Source organism: Camarhynchus parvulus, chromosome 8 (genome assembly GCF_901933205.1).
Source record: "Camarhynchus parvulus chromosome 8, STF_HiC, whole genome shotgun sequence".
Taxonomy (NCBI): Eukaryota; Metazoa; Chordata; class Aves; order Passeriformes; family Thraupidae; genus Camarhynchus; species Camarhynchus parvulus.
Window position 1 is genome coordinate 6435766 of NC_044578.1, and position 18141 is coordinate 6453906.

Below are 18141 nucleotides of genomic sequence, written 5' to 3' on the forward strand. Positions count from 1 at the left end.
GTATGTAAGGGACCTGTGTTGTGGGTTTGGCCTTCTCTGCTCATGAAAGTCATATTTTTGGATTGTAGCTTTCCTGGATAGGCTTCCAAATCAATGTGCACATGAATGATGTACAAAACATGAAAGGCAGCTTTTCTAAAAAGCTCCACAGCCACATTTTGAATGGTGCTGGTGTCAGTAGCTGCCTAACCAGAATTACAGAAGTGCCTGGCCACTCTCCTCTGATTTCCACTGAGCTTTTGGAATTTCATTAAGTGTTAGCTGACTTGTTCAGGTTGCTAGAGGACTTCAAAAACAGGCCCTGCCTTGAGCTGGGAGGGCAGGTCTCACCCACCTGTATTGGGCATAAATCTGTGAGTCAGATCTTTCTGCAGATCTTCTGCGTGGGATTTCCTGGGGGAGATCTCTGCACAGTGTTTGTGGCAGCTCTGGAGCTGCCTCACTGCAAGGGAGGGTGAAGCTGGAAACAGCAGAGTTTAGTGAATGAGTCTCTGCTGTGTGGGTCCCACACAGGCTTGAGGCAAGGTTAACCTTGGAACTGCTGGTGCACATTCTGATGATGAGCAGGGTGGATATCTCTTTAGGAGAGTGATGGTATCAATAATCTGATAGAAAGTCCCTCTAGAAGGCTGGTGCTTGCTGCACTTTGAGCAGGGCAGAGATTCTGAGAAATAAACCTTGTGATCTTTCTGCTTTCCAGCTGCTCCTTTCCAGTACATGGTGGAAGGCTGGGCAGATTCTGGTTTTATTGGGGGCCATTCACCTGTCCTTGGGAGCTGTTGCTGATTAATTTGAATGTGGCTAAGATAGCTGGCAGATTTCTTTCTTTTCTTTTCTGTTTCATTTTTTCTGCATTTTCATGGGGTGCAGTATCACTGTAATTCACATGTGAATGTTAGTTTGAATGGTGTTATTGTTGCACAAAAAGTTTAACAGGAGCCCGAGGGTGTAGAATATTATTGAAACGAAAGGTTTTTTGAAACTCATATTTCAGAGCTCATTAACTTACACAGTTCTGTGGGGGGTAGGGATCAGTAAATGAACAGTGATTATCTAAAATCTCTGTGCTGGTGTCTGCCTTAGCTTCCTGTCTAGCTCTGTATCCAGATAGAAAACCATTTATATAATTGTACGTATGGTAGAGAGAGAGAATTAATCTATGGAACTCATTGTTTAACACTGGGCAAAAATGCAAGGTCAGAAGATGGCTGCACATGTAATCTTTGACTTGAACTCAAAGACAAGTCAGGGTGAGAACCAAGAGAGTCAAAACTCATGAGCTGGGTTCCATGGGGAACCAGCAAAGTCAATTTTCAGTTAAGAGTTCATCTTTCTTTGGTGGTTGGTTCGGTTCCACATCTGTTTTAAGAACCCCTAAAGGCTGGATTTCTTTTTTCTTCTTGTAGATACATACATTCCTTTCTGCCTTTTCATAGAAGAACTTTGATAATTTCTACTGAAGTTTTCCAGCCTTAGAAAACAGCAACTCTAAAGAGTAAAGTTTGAGAAAATTGGTTAGATGAAAAATAGGAAATTTTCCTGCTCTTGTTCCAGGAGTAGCTGCTCAGTTTAGCTCTAACTAGTGGTGGACACAGTATAGGAACCTGTTCAATATCATACAAAGCCACTGAAGGATACCTGGACAGACTAGACTGTGACTCTCAACACCATGAGCAATATCTTGAGTGATTTGTAGCTTTTCTTCGGCTCTGACACATGGGAAAGGCTGTCTTAGAAAGTGTTCCTGATTGTAAACATAATTTTGTAATTTATTAGACAGAACCTCCCCTCCAACTCACTGCATTTACATTATTCTCCTTTCCCTGCAGTTTTGGTTCCAGCATTCCCAAAGCTATCTGCAGATCTGGCCCTGTGGCTCTGCCACTCTGGGCTCTCCTCTGCTGTCTCTGCTATGCCTCACCTCTCTTGCTACTCTCTTCTCCCATAAGGCTTCTCCCTCCGCTGCTGTTCTGCTTCCTTAACCCAGAATCTCTTCCTCTGATGTTTTGCTCTCCTTGCTCCCTTGGAATTCATCATCTTCTTGTCCTACAGGACCTCTGCTCCCGTTATTTTACCCTGAAGATTTCCTTGTCCCCACTCCAGCTCCTGGCAGGATTTGGGAGCACTGTCTGCAAGAGTGACTTCCATCTGCAAGTTTCAGCACTGTATGCCCAAGGCAGGATGGAAGGGATTGGTTTTTATTTTAAAACACTATTTGGGAGTAATAAGAATTCCTGATTAAGTTTTTCAAATAAAAACTACGAGTTGTTACAGGGATAACCCTAGGGTTTCATTATTTTTTTTTTTTTTTTTTTTGCATACAGTATTTCACAGTGAAGATATTGGGTCCATTTACACTTCACATTCCCACTCCATGACTCCCAGAATATGGAATTCCACCCAGTCCTGCAGGCGTCTGCAGTGCCCACACAGACCACTCACACTGCTGGAGGAGCCGCTGCCAGGGCTGGGAAGGACAGGGCTGACTTTGAGATGGGGCTGGAATCTTTTCTTTTCTCTGACATCCCAGTGGCAGTGCTGATACAGGCTGTTTCTGTGGATTTCTTGTGGAATTGGGACAACTCATTGAAGACATTGGAGGGTGCAAGGGCTGGCAGAATTTGCTCTCTTGAGTGCATTGATGTCAGCAGTACCACTGTACACACAAGTGGCACTCAACGTGCTGGTAACTGTGTCTGTCCTCTAACAACAACACACTGAACTAGTCCCTCTCTTTTTCTTCTTGACCCTTTGACCACTCCATGCTTTCTGGTTTTTTTTTTCTTCCCTTTTCTCATTTTCTTTCCACTGCTGCTGGAAATGTAACAAGAAAATTTCCTTTCTCCAGATTCGTAGCCAACCCTAGTTCTTTCAATTGCTTTTACTCAGGGCTATCACAACTCCTCACTTTGAATTTTTATTAAAAATGCTGAAAGTGGGATGGGGAGTTTATACTCCTGAGCTGACTTTTGAAAATAAACCAGTTACAGTTCAAAGCCAGGAGAGCTGCTGGTAGCTGCCATTCAGAACTCTGGCTGTCAGTCTGATTTTTAAAATGACTTCTTCCCTCTTCCCCTCCCACTGTAAAAGCTTCATATTCCACATTGAACCTCAAAGCTGTGATGTCACCTGGGGGCTGTATGTATAGCAAGAGCCAACTTAAACATTACTAGGCTTTTAAAACTGAAAAAAAAGAAAAATAAGTTCCTTCTTACTTCTCTGCCAGTGAGACAGCAACACCAGGGCTAAAAAAGACCTGCCTGTTGTCAAATCAATGCAAAGGATGTGAAAACAGGGCCTCCTGGGACATTTTTTTGTTTGTTTGGCTTTTGTTTGTTTTGTTCTAGTTTATGGTCTGCTTAAAACTAGTGTAATAAATTCAGATCTAGTCTGAGTCAAATGTTGGGGCTGGTGCCAGCTTAGCAATTGCTGTAGGATGGGCACTCAGATCTGGGGCTGGGAAGGGAAAAACCTCTCCACACTTGGTGTACTATTTGCATGCATCTGTACATACATACCAGGTGCCAAAAATTGCCAAAGGTTACAAACTCCAGGCTTGCTCTCTTACTGGTGAGCTTAGCAGTGCTGCAGTATTTTGAATAATCTCCTTGATGTATAGTTTGCTTAATAGATTTGGTCAGGAATGCAAGCCTCAGATCAGGCTCAGATTTCCTCAGACGTGATGTTGGAGGGTGACAGTGATTAAAAGTAATGCTGGAAGTTGCCTTTGAAGTTTTGGTCTGCAGCAGCCTGCAATGCTCATGACCTTGGGCAGCCCTGAAACTTCCATCTTCACAGGGTCAGCCCTTGCCTAGAGGTAATGGCATTGCTCTCCTTGCACATGCAGTGATGAATGAGCAGGACTTTGGTGATATTTAAAGAGAGTTTCTCATCCAAGTTCTTGAAGAAAAAAGGGAGTTGCCTCCCTCTGAGATAGTCCTAGAATGTTTTGGGTTGGAAGGGACTTTAAAGATTGCCTGATAAAAGGTTAAATAATATTTTTTTGTTTGTTTTGTGAGTCCCTGAACGTAGCTGCTGTTGCAATTATAAAGCCAAATAGTCTCCTTTTGGAGAACTATTAACAATTACATAAAGAACCAATTCATCAGGAGCCACAGTGTCAACTTGAGTTTGGTAGTGCAAAACAAACAGAAAACTGAGATGCTGTTTTGGGGAGAGGAGAGAACTGCTGTGGGGAAGGCATTACATTATGGGCACCTTTTTCTTTTAACAATAACATTTAATAGCCTTTAAAAGAGCATTTTCCCCATTCCCCCAAGTAATTTCTTGGCAGGGAGTTAAGTGAAAGGAAGGAGGTTTTTTTTCTAAGGGCTTTTATATGATACTAAATAAATCCAGCGGCCTTCTGAACAAGAAACCCCTCCCCTGTGCTGCCCAGACTGTCTCTTACCAGCAGCCCTGGAGTGGCCTGATGGTGTCTGACTGGTAAGTGCTGAAAGCATTTCCAAGCCACACTGAGGGCTGAGCTCTCCGGCGGATGCCAGATGGAACCGGCATCAAGTAATTATTATTATTATTTATTAATTATCCACCTCACTAATGTGCAGAGCAATTTAACGCTGTTAAAAGGCACATTATGAGTGGAAAACAGGAGGCCTTGTCTTGAAGACTGTGTCTATTCTCCAGGGGCAGACACTTCCTTCTAAAGAGAGAAGTTTCTCCTGAGTCGAGGCACAGAGTGATGGACTCCTGGTCACCTCAAGAGTGCCTCTTCTGCTCCCCCTCTTTCTACACTGACCTTACAAGCCCTGCTGTCCCACATGGTGCAGGGATGGTCTGCTGAGTCTGCCCTTCTCTTTTTAAAATCATGTCCCACATGTACAGGGGTCCCTCAGTTGCATTTCTCTCTGGACTCCCTTGGTGCCCTCAGGGGAGCGGGCAGAATTTCTCCCTGAATATGGAATCTGGTTCTGCAGCTGAAAGGAGGTGATAAATGCTGGAGCTGCAGATCAACATTGTGCATCTTTAGAATCATGTCCAAGGATAGAAGAAATATAAGCAGCTGTTCACAGAGTGACTGAGAGGTGACATAAAGAGAGAAGACCTTTTCTGGCAACCAAAGATAGCACCATCTCACAGGGGTCAAGATGAGGGTCCTTTTTCCTTCCTCTGTCATGTTGTGGCTTGTGTAGCTGCATCATTTGGGATTTCTCATAGTGTGAGGCTTAATATTGCTTGCCTCCAATGTCAGCTTTCCCTACAAGCTAGAAGTGTTCATGTGAGCATGGAATAAGTAATGGTTATAGGGAAAGCTGGGATGAGGAACAAGCCATGCTTGGAATTCGAAGGAATCAGATCAGAGAAACAAGTGTCAGCAAAAATGTGGAACCTCTCCTGACCCCTCCTTGCACATTCTTTTCCCTGAAAACTTCCACTCTGATCTTTATTCCCCCTGCCCCCACTCAGGCCCTTAAGTGTGCAGGAGTGCAGGTGCTGAGGGATTTGCAAGGGTCTCCCAGTGTCTGGTTTGTAGCAGAACAGCCAATGCTGAGGTTTGAGGAGCTGTTAGCTGCAGCTTTGGGAAACAGGAGGAAGGAGTCAGAAATAAAGAAGTAAATCTACTTGTCTGCTCAACATCAGTCTTGGTGGGACAGAGGGCTTTATACTCCCTGCCCCAACTGAGTCTGACCCTGGTTTGGCTCCTGAGGCAGGGGGCATTTCTTATTATTTTGGCCTAAACTGTTAGCTTTTCTGAGGGACATTTTTGATTGAGTTTAAAAAATAAACAACAGCACCTAATACTATATTCAGCCTGTGAACTGGACTGAATATTGTGCTGACGATCCAGTTCTTGACATTTGCATGCCAAGGAGCTATGTAGTGCAATGTGATATTTATTATTCATGCTCTCATGTACCTCATTTTCACTCTGTGTGACAGCACTTCTAGGATCAAGGTTCAGCACACTTCAGTGGACCTGGAGGCTTTATGGTTCTGATGCCTGGAAGCAAAACAGAAAAGAAACATTTGGGAAGTGAGGTGTCTTTTGCCCAATGGGTTTTCTGTGCCAGTTAACCAGGTCTTTGGTCAGCACGCAAATAGGCACTATCCTGGGCTCAAGCATGCACCTTAATTAAAAGGATTCAATTAATGCAGACTAATTTAAGATTCAATTTAAAAAGACCTTAGTTAAAGCAATGTGGATAGCTGTGTAGACACTTTGATCTTTCTAAACTAGAGTTTTTTAGCTGAGTTTAAGACATTTAGGCCAATGTGAAACAAGATGCTCACCAATTAGTAACAGGGGCTTAGCTCATCCTGGATAAACTGCTTTAAGTAAATCAGAATAAGCTTGTGGGCAGATAAGGACTAAATAGGTCAGAGACAACTGGTGTTGACTTAATAGATTTGCATTTCCCTCTGAGTTAGTTTAGAGCTGATGCCCTCACACTGTAGGGTGTCTTTGCTGATAGTGCTGTTTTTCAGAGGAGCTATTAAGATGAGTTCCTGACCAACTATAAAACCCCACAAAATAATCTTTCCTCTTTATTTTGGTCTGCTTCTACTTTGAATATAATTTGTGTTTAGGATGTCTAAATTTTAAACCAGTGAATCTGCTTGTGGCTCTGATCCCAGGTGCTGATCAACAAGTGCAAATGAACATCCTTATCCTCCTTAGGAGGAGAAATCTGCTTTAAGGGAGGAGCTGTGCCAATTCCATTGTCCATTACAGTCCTCCTCTAGCAAATGATTCCTCTTTATCCTATCTATGGGGCTGGCCCCACCCACTGTAATTGCAGAATATGCCCAGGGAAGGCCTGGACTGACAGTCACTGGGGGCTTTGCATGGTATTAATACCCATGAGCTGGAGATATTTTTGTGGGGTTAAATCACAGTGGGTGACAGAGATTCAAATCACATGTTTTTAATTTACTTTTTATATCAAGTAGGCATTTTGCTGTTCTCTTTTAAGCAGACTCTGGAATGGCTGTTTCAGCGGTGAGATGGACCATGGTACCACACTGCTGCCCAAATATCAGCTAATCTGATAAGACTTCTCCAAAGCAATGGGCTATCCTTATCCTCGTTATGTACATGAGAAAATGGAGGCAGAGAGAATTGATATCATTTGTCTAAGTCTGTACATTAAGTATTTGTCAGCCAGGGGTGTAAACTTGGATCTGCCAGAGCAGGAGACCATGACCTGCCTCAGACCATTTTATTTCTGCTGAAAAGGTTATTTGACATTTGCATTCAGCTTGCAAAATGCTTTGGTTCCTGGCAGACATTAGGCAGAATGTAAAACACTGGGCTGAGATGTAAACAAGAGGAATTAAAACCACACACCCAGGGCCAAAATGGGCTAATCTGTGTGGGCAAAATTAGATGCTGCAAGCAATCAAAACAAACCTTTGTTTTTGGAGACACAGACTTCTTGTGTAAGAGAAGAGCATCCAGGTCTGTAGAGTTTAGACAGATTTGGGCTTACTCCTTTCTGGCATTGTGATCCCGATACTGTGATTCTTTGTAGACGTCCATGAAGATGGAAAGCTACACCCAGAGATAATTTTTAATTAAGAGTAGTTGCTGTTATTTAGCATAGTGACATGGCACCGTATCAAGGGAATGCCTAACTTTGTGAGATAGACAGAATTGATGACAAAAGCCTTTCCTGAAAGCTAATTGTTTTGAGTGTATCCAAAGTTATGCTTGCTTTGCCTGCGCTGTTAATCAGAGGGTGGAAGCTGGAGAAGCAGGAGGCACTGGGTGCAGAACAAAGGGTTCTCTACAAGTCCCATGTCTTTATCACGCTTAGGAAGAAAGGATTCATATTTATGAATAAGATTATAGAATGTAAAATAATAATAGTGAAAAACTAAAACAGTAAAAATTCTCGTGAGAGTCTGGGCCATGCTGGTAGTCCTGTCAGGATGCAATTGAAATTGAGTTCTTCTTTTCTTTTTTTTTTTCCGTTTGTAAAGAGTAGTGGAGCATTTCTAGGGATAAAGGAAAAAAACCCATGTCAATGAGGGGTTAAAAATATTGACTTTTGGTTCTTATAATAGGAAGACTTAGTTCTGCAGGCAGGCTCGTATCAACTTTGAATTCAATTTAGGGATTGAATTTAACATGCGTAACCCACTGGGTTTGAAACTATAAAGGGACTTAAAAATGTACAACAGATAGGACCTTAGAAGTCTAAAGGATCCTTCACAAGATGAAAAGTATTTTATGTTGTTTGAGATACAGTAGTCTCTGAATTACACTTCAAAAAGCTTAACACATCCTTAAAATACATTCACAAGGGAAGATAATAATGTACAGTTTTAAATGTAGGCAGTGCATGTTCACCAATAAAGTTTCATCATCTTGAATAATTTAAGCTAGTGTGGATATTATCATTGAACTTATGGAGAAAACTGAAAGATGTGGAGACCCCTGCTTAGTGCTGATGAGTGTGTAATGCTGTGAATGGTTGTAAATTCTTTGGGGAATCCACTGATGCATTCTTCTTGTATATTTATAACAAAACTCTGGTATTAAAGTTTCATTTTCTTCTGTTTTAGACCTAAGCTAAAACAGGAGTATAAAAGCCATTGAGGAATGCAGAAGTATTACTAATGTTTCAGAAAATGGAATTATTAACCATAACACAATAATGCTCAAGGCCTGCTAGATGTTGCCTACTGATCAGCCCGCCTTGAAATTATGTTTATTTGCTTAAGTGAGTTTTTGGTTTATATTCTGTGAAAACATTTTTTTCCCCCTCTGTGCATGAACCCAAAATTGCTTAGTCTGTGTCCTTTTCCCTTGGATGTGATACCATAGCAGCAGCAGCAGCAGCACACGCAGTTGCTAGCTAGGTAGCTTATTATTATGGTCACACTCCAGCACACAGCATACTTGTTGGAAGTTTCCAGAAATATTGCACTGCAGTCATTTTCCTTGCCGTTATGCTAATGGAATCAGGAAAATCAATTGTCCTTAAGGAACAGGGGAATGAGATGTGCTGTAAATGCCACAGGATGAGTGATTGGTTGATTGCAGGGATGGTGATTCAAACACGCCTCATCTCTACATTATCCTGATGAATTTTTATGGCCCTGCCTTTTTTTCTTCTATAGCTGTGGAGGAAGGTTTATGGCTTGCAGCTTTTTAGTTGATTGAATGCAGCTGGCATTGTTGCAGTGCAGAACAAATAGGTACTTTTTCTTTACAGCCTTAAAAGTAGATTGAAGAAATTGCACACCAACATTTTTGCAACAAAAGCATTCTTAAAAATGCAGATATTTTATGAAATTACTTTGCTCTCCTTCTCTACTGTCAGTAATCTTTCTATCAGAATAAAGGACAAAAATTGCTTGAGATTCTAGAGGAACATAGCTCCAATTTTTTATTCTTATCACAAAGAAAGCTAACTAAGGAGTTTCATTAGTATTCATTTTAGCCCAATGTAATTTTCTCCTTCCTCGTAACAAAAAAAGAAATAAATTTATGCCTGTAACACCACTGAACCAAAGAAGGTCATCCTAAGTATATCAGCGTTTTCTGTAACTCTTTCAGATTGTATTCACAAGGTAGTAAAGATAACTGCTTCAGCTCAAATTATAATAGTTCTAGTTACAGAATATAGAACACTATAATATAAAGGGTCTTATTTGATTGAATAAAACAACACCCATGATCAGCTCTGAGTGCTGAGCTGCTGACAGCCAAAGCCAAACACATAACAGCATTCTATTTATATCCAATTAATTTGCTGATAATTTATTCTCCCACTATACAATTTCCACATTACAGACAACGTTGATGTGACGTAGGGAACATTTTTTGGAGAGTATTTTTCAAAGATGGAAACTCAGCTTGTTTTTCCCCTTTGAATCAGCAATCCTTAAGAGGCCGTAAAATTTGGGTTACGGTGTTTCCTTACAGAGTTATGTTGTTATGTTGTTGATGACATTTTGACTATTTTGCCATTACATTTGGCATGTATTTAATATTTTCAAGCCCAAGAGGTCTGTAACAGCTATGCACTGTGACATCTTAGTGGCACAGCCATGCCTGTGCATTTTGAGCCTGATTTATAAAAATTTTGTCCTTCTTGGGCTACTCCTGAGCGGTGCCTTTCAGCCACAGGATTACCTGGGGATAGTTACAGGAATCCATGAGAATTTAAGATGAGCTCAAAACATTATTTCTCCCCTGCCTAGATCTGGTGATGGTATCTATAGGTGAAAATATGAGCTGTTGTTTTAAATACAGGAGGCCTGATTCACCACTGTGTTTAATCTCATATAATAAATTGCATTTGTGCCAAGTGGGTGCAAAATAGCACAGCTGATGTGACTGGGGAATTGTGATTTGATCGCCTTTTACACTCAGTTTGCACAGGTGTTAATATCAGCATGCGAGGAGCACCAAAATGAAAAAAAAAGCCCTTCTGTATGGAAAATTAGATCCAAACTCGTGGTATTGTAAGGTTTTGCTTTTACACCTGCATCGCTGAAAAGATAAAATGCCTCTGATATTTGGATCAAAATAATTTAAAACCAAGACTCAATGATCAAAAGAAGCATTTAGGTGTAACAGATTATAGTACACACCTTGAGTAAATGTAGGCTTAAGTAGGACATAAGTAACACACAGCCCTTGTCCTGTGAATTTCACCTGCTGACAGCATTATAACGAGAAGCAGAGGTGCCAGATCGCAGGGCTAACCTGAACAGAGGGAATGAAATATGATTTTTTTAGCATTGTGATGACTCTGTTCACGGATGTCATGGATATTGATGACACTGTGCTTTAGTTTTTGCCGCCAGGTTACTGGAAGCAATTTTATTTTTATTCTTTTTATCCTGTTACCTCTGTTATCAACACTTCCCTACAAAATCTTCCCTTGTGTTTTCTTCTTGTTTCAGATACATACACAGATAAAATTATTGTGAATTGCAAATGCCCGTTATTGGAAATATATACTTTCCCTGTCTATTGTCTGTCAAATAGATTTGCTAAAATTTAATTTTATACACATAAGATTGTTCTTTCCAATGTCCTGGTTTCACAATGAAGCAATTTCCTCAAAATAATTTATTGGTAATTCACTAATGTGAAATGATAACGACCTTCTCAAGTTACTTGTTAGCGTTGATTCTTTTTTAATCCGAAATACGTAAACATAGTCCTGTTAACACGTTTATTGTTAAAATTGCAGAAGTTATTAATCCTCCCTTTGGTCATAATGGCTTTGATGTGATCTGTGTCAGCCATGGGGAAGCAGAAGAGCAGTGGCTGCGTCACGAGGGTTCGCCAGGACAGATTCATGTTTTCCACAGCGTGTGTGGATTTCAAGACGGTTTTCATTGATAACGCTTTAAGAATGGCTTATTATCATAGTTACACAGGCAGCCAGCCAGAGTCAGCCTTCCCTGGCTAATATGAATAGTCTTTCTTGTTTATGTTCTGGTCAACCATCTAAGGGGCTGCAAGGAAGCAGAAAGAAACCATTTTGAATGTTAATGGATGAGAGAAAACCACGGCTCATCAGATTACAAAGCCCACGCTCATTCTGGTGGGCAGCGAGCAGGAGATGTTCCCGCTCTGCCCAGGCAGTGGATAGACATCCCTGGTGGAAGTAAGAGGGCTCTGCCAGTCCTGCCTCCTGTGGATGTTTGCATTCTCAGTGCATTTATTTACATTAGGGTTGTTTGTGCTGTATTATGCCTGATTGAACCAAAGTCTCTTGGAGAGCAAAGTGCTTTTATTTTGACATTTTCACATGGAAGTCAGCCATCAACTCTATAAGGAGAGTAAGCAAGATTTATGATGGGAATATTGATTTCCTTTATACTCTGGTATAAAATATATCTAAGCACAAAAGATAAGCTAGATCTCTTTGTTTGCTCCTTCTTGCCATCCGATGTCAGGACTTGTTGGAAGTGCCTTGATATTTTAAATCATAATGCAGTGAGGAAGGCAATTTGGGATTGTCTGTACATCTTTATACGTGCAGTTAAAACCCTTAGAGGGTGAGAGCTTCAGCAAGACTGGACAGACCTGGGGGAAGGGGGAAATGCCTTCCAGCAGCCCAGTGGCACTTGTTCCTACAGCAGCTCTGTAGTCTGCTCTTGATGTGCTGTGCAGGCCAGGGCAGGCGCCTCCAGAGAAGGGAAAATTGTCTGTGCTCCTCTGCTCCACTTCAACAATGGCCAGGTTGGGGTTTGAGGACAGGTTTATGCCTCTCTCCTTCTGTGTCTGCCGTGAGGAAGCTGGAGCAAGGATGGAGCTCCCAGCTGTTGTTACCAACCCCGTGTCCTATCTAGGTTTCTCTGGTCTGAACACAACATTTGGGCCTGATTTTCCCAAAAGCTTCCTGTCCATGGTTTGTGCGCAGTGCTAGCCCTGGCCATGCTGAATCTGTGATCTGTGGCTGACAAACATCTCTCTTTGCAATGAGAGCGCAATCAGCCCAACAGCAAAAAAAAAAAAAAAAAATTCTAGGATTTGAGTCCTGGTAATTTGGTTCCTTCACCCTTTGCTTCATTTATTATGGGGCTGATTTTTTTTCCAGGTAGGTTCACCGAGGTAGGAGCAACACAGACACAAAGTCAAATAATGATGTTAACAATACTGTGACTTTTTGCCATTTGCCAATTTGCAAAAACTTATTGGACGCATTGGAGATAGCTGGCATTAATAATGCACCAACTCCGCAGTTTCTCCTCCTCTCTTTGGATCTCTCCTTATTACATGTATTGCTTGACCTTAAAAAGAGAATGAGTAATTTTTCCCTGGAATAGAAAGTCTTTCTACCCTGGGTTTAAACTGAAAATAGAACCCAGCTCATAAACTAGAAATTCATGATTATATCAAACGTTTATGTATCACAGGGTGCTATGTGCCTTACTATTCCTTATTGGAAACCACCAGCAAAAGAGAGAAATGTCAGTTAACCTTGAAGTAAATTAATTTGGGAACCTAAGTACATCCTTTTGTGACTCCCCTTAGTTAACGTGTACTATGAATAGAAAAATAACAAAACCGTGAGGATCTGATTACTCTAAATAATCCCACTAGGGGGTGCAACAGAGTAAATTATTTCTTTCATGCAAATGCGTTAAACTTGCTGAGAATCAGAATTATTCCTTGTAACCGAGCCAGCTCCAGGAGTGACTGAAGCTCGGAATGTGAAGTATTGTCTGCCTGCTACTCCTCGGTCATCAAGGCTGAGGCATCAAGGCAATTCTGCTGGTAACCAGGCACTACGTGAAGCAGAGAGCTTTCTGTTGAGCTGTTCTCTTGAGAAGTCTGTGCTCTGTGTGACAAGGGGAGGACAGAATTATCCCTCTTTGCTCTGGAATTAGATATGTATATAGTTTTCATATGGAAATATCCGATGTGTCTATTTTTCTGAAACAAACATGGCTCTTCTTGTAATTTTTTTAATTTGGAGATGCTATGAATGGCAGAAATATTAAGTAAGAGCCATTTGATGTTTCAGTTTTCTTGCTGCTTTGTTTTTATCACGCTCAATTTCTATGCTATGCTTTGATGCTGCGCACCCATTTTTTGGCTGTAAATGCAGATTTCACATATTGTGTGTGTTCCAACAGAGAAAGAAAGATTTACTGGTACCCTATGCAAAAAAAAAAAAAAAAAAAAAGAGAGAGAGAGAGAGAAAAAGAGAAAAAAATTGAATTAAAAAATCCAGATATAATTATGCAGTGGCTTTCTATTTTAATGAAAGTTACAGATGGATACAGCTTCTGCTATCCAATAACAGCTGATGTGCAGCCAAGGTGTACACTGTACCAACAGGCTAACAGTGCTGAACGATTTCTGTAAAAATTGTCTTTTTTTCCCCCCTGCAGCATTTATCTGTAAAGGAAGTCTTTCTGTTTTTCCTTTTGTTGCTGGAAAAAAAAATCCCTCAAAGGCCTGTTTATAAATGAAGTGACTTGCAATTTCTTGCTGGATTGATGAAATTATTGACTCATTTTAATGGTGCAGCATGAGTCAAATTCAGGTGCTTTGGCCGAATGTTTGTTTCCAGGATTCCTTGGTCAAGGGCTGCAGAGGGGTTGTGTGTGGAAAAGAGCAGTTCCTGCAGGTCTTTCTGAAGACAAATATTTAATGAGAGATTGTGCAGATAATTTTGCAATGCAATAATTGCTTGCTGTGTGTATGTGCCTGTTTGTGAGTGCCACTCTCTGAACCCCTGGCTTTGTATGCCATCAGAGGAAAGATAAGTTGAAATAATGTAAGGGTCTGGCGCAAATTGAAGAAATGTAGGAAATTCAGTTAAAGGCTGAAATGTCATCTTCAATTCACCCCTGCTGTATTTAGTTATTGCAGCACACTTGGTACAGAAGGTCACCCACTGCTCAGAGAAGGCACTATTAGCTCTGATGTGCAGGTACCAGAGGATAAGTGAAGGATGATGTTTTGGCCCAACTTTGGAGTTTTCCTGATTTTTTTTTCACTTTAAATCGGTCTTTTAATAAAACCTTGGCAGGTTTGTCCTATAATTTAGTCTCTCCCTTCTGGACTTTTTTTTTTGTTTGTTTACAGTAGTTTGCAAGCTTTTCATTCTGCAAGTTTATTACTTCCATGTATTTATGAGTCTGGGTTATCAGGGTCATTCCGATGACCATCCCTAAGTGCTGCAGAGGTGCTGTTTTTTCCCTGAAGCACTTTAACAAAGATTTGGAATAACCATGGGCCAGTGTTAAACATGGAGCTGAGGTTCCACTGTCATTTGAATGGGTGTTTATTACATTTTTAGAAGGATTCCTTTATTGTGCAGAGCATAATTCAGGTAATATTAACTTCTCTGATGTTCACTTTGTGAAGATGCCTTGCAGCCCACTCTGATCGGGGGCTCCAAAACCAAGCAAGATGCAGTCTAAAGGGAGAATTTTCATCCACGTGTCTGGGCCAAAGCTCTCTGATCAGTTATGGTGCTTGGAGATCCTAATTTCATCCCAAATCCTCCCATATGCAAATTCCCTCTTAACTGTTTTAGGGAAAACTTTAAATAACCTTTGTCCTCTGGTTCTGGAGGCTCTGAGTGATGGGCAGTTCTGCTTTAAAGGCCAGATTGGGGTGGCTGACCTTACTTCCCTCAATCAATGAGAAAGGAAAGGCCAGGAGCTGGGATAAATGCCTTGCCCTTGCTCAGGGCAGAAATGAGAAGCCAGGAGCAGCAGTGGAAAGCCCAGCAGCAGCACTTGGATGCAGAACATCTGTGCTCAACACTAGGGCTGTTAAACGATGGCTGCTTTATCGTTTATCAATTTCACACTCAGTAATTAGTTTATCTTTCCGTTGCTGTTTCAAGAAAGCCTGGCCTCCCACGTTCCTGGCAGCCTTTGTTCACTCCTGCCCTTCCCTGCCCTCTCCCCATCACCTTCATTCGGGGCAGGGTCAGGGAGGCAGGCTCAGTGTGCCACACAGCTCAGGAGCTACAAGAGTGCAACATCAGGAGTGGAGTGGGAAGGTCCTAAAATAGATCTGCTGCCAGTGAAACACAACCTTTTTTCCTTTGTGACGTTCATTTTGGGGCTTTTACTCCCTCTTAAGCTTTGCTAGTTCAGCTGCATGTGGGCTGTGCAAAACAGGGACAGAAGCAAAACAAATCCAAACAAAATAATATAATTGCCACTTTCCCAGGCTGGTCACAGGTTATGCTTACAACATGAAATTAATACCTCTGCTCAGTAGTATAAAAAGGGATCTCGTAGGCTTGTCATTTCTGCTTGTTGGGGTAGAGCCAAAGAGTCATTTTTCAGAGGAAGTCACAAAAATTTGTGATTTTGAACTACCTGGTAGTCTAAGTTTTCAAACATCTCTTGCCTCAAATGGCATATTGCTGTGCAGCTATCATGGTCAGGGCTAAAAAAAAATCATCTTGAAAGCTCTTCCAGCTTTTGGCACCTAAATCCTTTGGCATGTGGATTTATTCAGAATAAATTGACAGTCAGATCAGCAGACCCAATATGTGCTTCATTAAGTGTTTGACAAAGACATGCTAGGCAGTAATCAGTGCATGAGGCTGTTGATGTTTCCTTCGTGGTAAGCAGTGCAGTGTGGCACTGGGCACCCCAAAAGCTTGACATCTACCATGAGGATGAGTGTGCAGAACAACCTGCTGGAGAAGTTGGAGAGGCAGCTGCATCATCTCAGCTGTGGCCATGTAGTAAGCTAGGACATAAACTTAATTTTTAGTGGAGATCTTTGGAACACAATGGTGTGGCAAGGAGCCAGTGTGATTTTTGTGGAGCTGTATTCCAGTTATAAGAATGGTGCTCTGTCCTTGTGTAGAAGATGGACGCAAATATCCTGGCGCATATTTCAAATTGCTTTGTTTGTCCGTGGGAGGATTTTTCTTTGTGCAAATAGCCATGGGGGTGACTGGGAGCCTGTTTGCATGTGGTCTGGTTATGCACCCTGGGGATTTGACCTTTCCACGTCAGCCTGACCTGGGAAGAGCTCACTTCACAGTGGACATGCAGGATCCAAAACATCTTTTAGTGGGTAAGCAAATCCCACTGTGGCCAGGGACAGATAATGATTATACATCTTTGCCAGTAACTAAAACCACCCATATTTGGAAGGCAATGCCTGGGCAAGTGTTTTCTCAGTAATTTTTAATAAAATAACAAAATGGGCAGAGGCTGAGTTCTGTCGATATGTGAGCTGCACAGGCTGTATTGTAGATCTGCTGGGACATTCTCTGTGCAGGATGCTCACTTGCAGCTGTGACCTTGGCTGTAACTCCTAGGCAGTGTTTTCACCTCCTAAGGAACGAAATCTGAACTAGATGTTGAGTGAAGTATTCTGTAAACACCAAATACACATCAGCAAGTGGATGCATTGATAGGCCACTGTTTAGATAGTGTCCTCTGAGATCCTTCTGTGCTGAAACTGCACATGGTACCACTGAAGGACAGGGAAGGGCTATTTATTAGATGTGTAGCATCTAAATAAGAAAACATTGACATTTTGAAGATCAGTGCCTTGTGCTGCTATGATTTGTAGGACAAAGCCAAGGCACAGATGGAAGATAGACTTGCAGAAAAATTGTCAGGAAGGAGAAGCCAGCTTTGTCATGAACAAACTGCATGAAATTCTGTTTCCTTTGAGATAACGTCTGGGACCAAACCTGCTTTGCACATCTGAGAAAGCCTCGTTTACTTACATCACAAAATTCTGATACTATTTAGGATTATTATTAATAGATTTTTAAAAATAAAGGAACCTAGAAGATTTTTGTAGGTGAAGAACTCAGCTGTAGTAACTGGCAGTGGAAACTCTTCATTAATTAGCGGATTTTTTTTTAATTCTTATGTTCCTAAGTATAGTATCAATTTTCAGGGAACACATGGCAATCACTTGTATGTTGACATTTCCTAGAAAAATCAGTTGGATACAGTGTAAAAGGAACATTGTCTAATATGAAGAAAATTATTTGTAATTCTCTAAAATTTTAGGTGATTCTCCTAATGCCCAATCTTTCATCACACTTTTTCATTTTTCTTAAAAACACAGTTTAAAATAGCTTTATGGGACAGAGTTTATGGGGTCTATGACAGTACAAAAAATACAAATCTTCCCATTGTGTCCATATTTTACAGTCCCTCCTGGGAAAGTGGCAGAATTGTTATCTCCACTGTGCAAATGTTCTGGGTAAGACGTGTGGCTTGGGTTCCTGACATGTTTGCAACAAGTGATGGGAACCTCATGGCACACCTGTGTGCAAACAATCCTGTGAATTGGTGCTCAATAGTATCTAAATATCAGTTTGGTCTGCCAGAAGTACAGCATGAATTGGCAGGTTGAGAGAAGCAGAGGATGATTAAATATCTGAATGGGAACACACTGATTGACTTAGAAAATCTGGCTTAGTTCAGGGAAATAATTGGCAGGTGTTTTGCCCTGTTTGCTGACTTCAGAAATTTAAGAAATACTGAGAATTTGTGAGATACCTGTGAAAAAAAATCTGTATGTCACAGACTACACCACGAGTGCTCAATCCAAAGGCCAATATGAAAATGGTTTAGGTAGAAGAGTCTGTACAAATTAAGGGGCTTGTTAAGGAGTAAAAGTAACTCATGATGGGAGGAAAAAATGGAAGAAGAAAATGTGAGTGTGTGCTTGAAAATACAAAGATGAAATCAGAT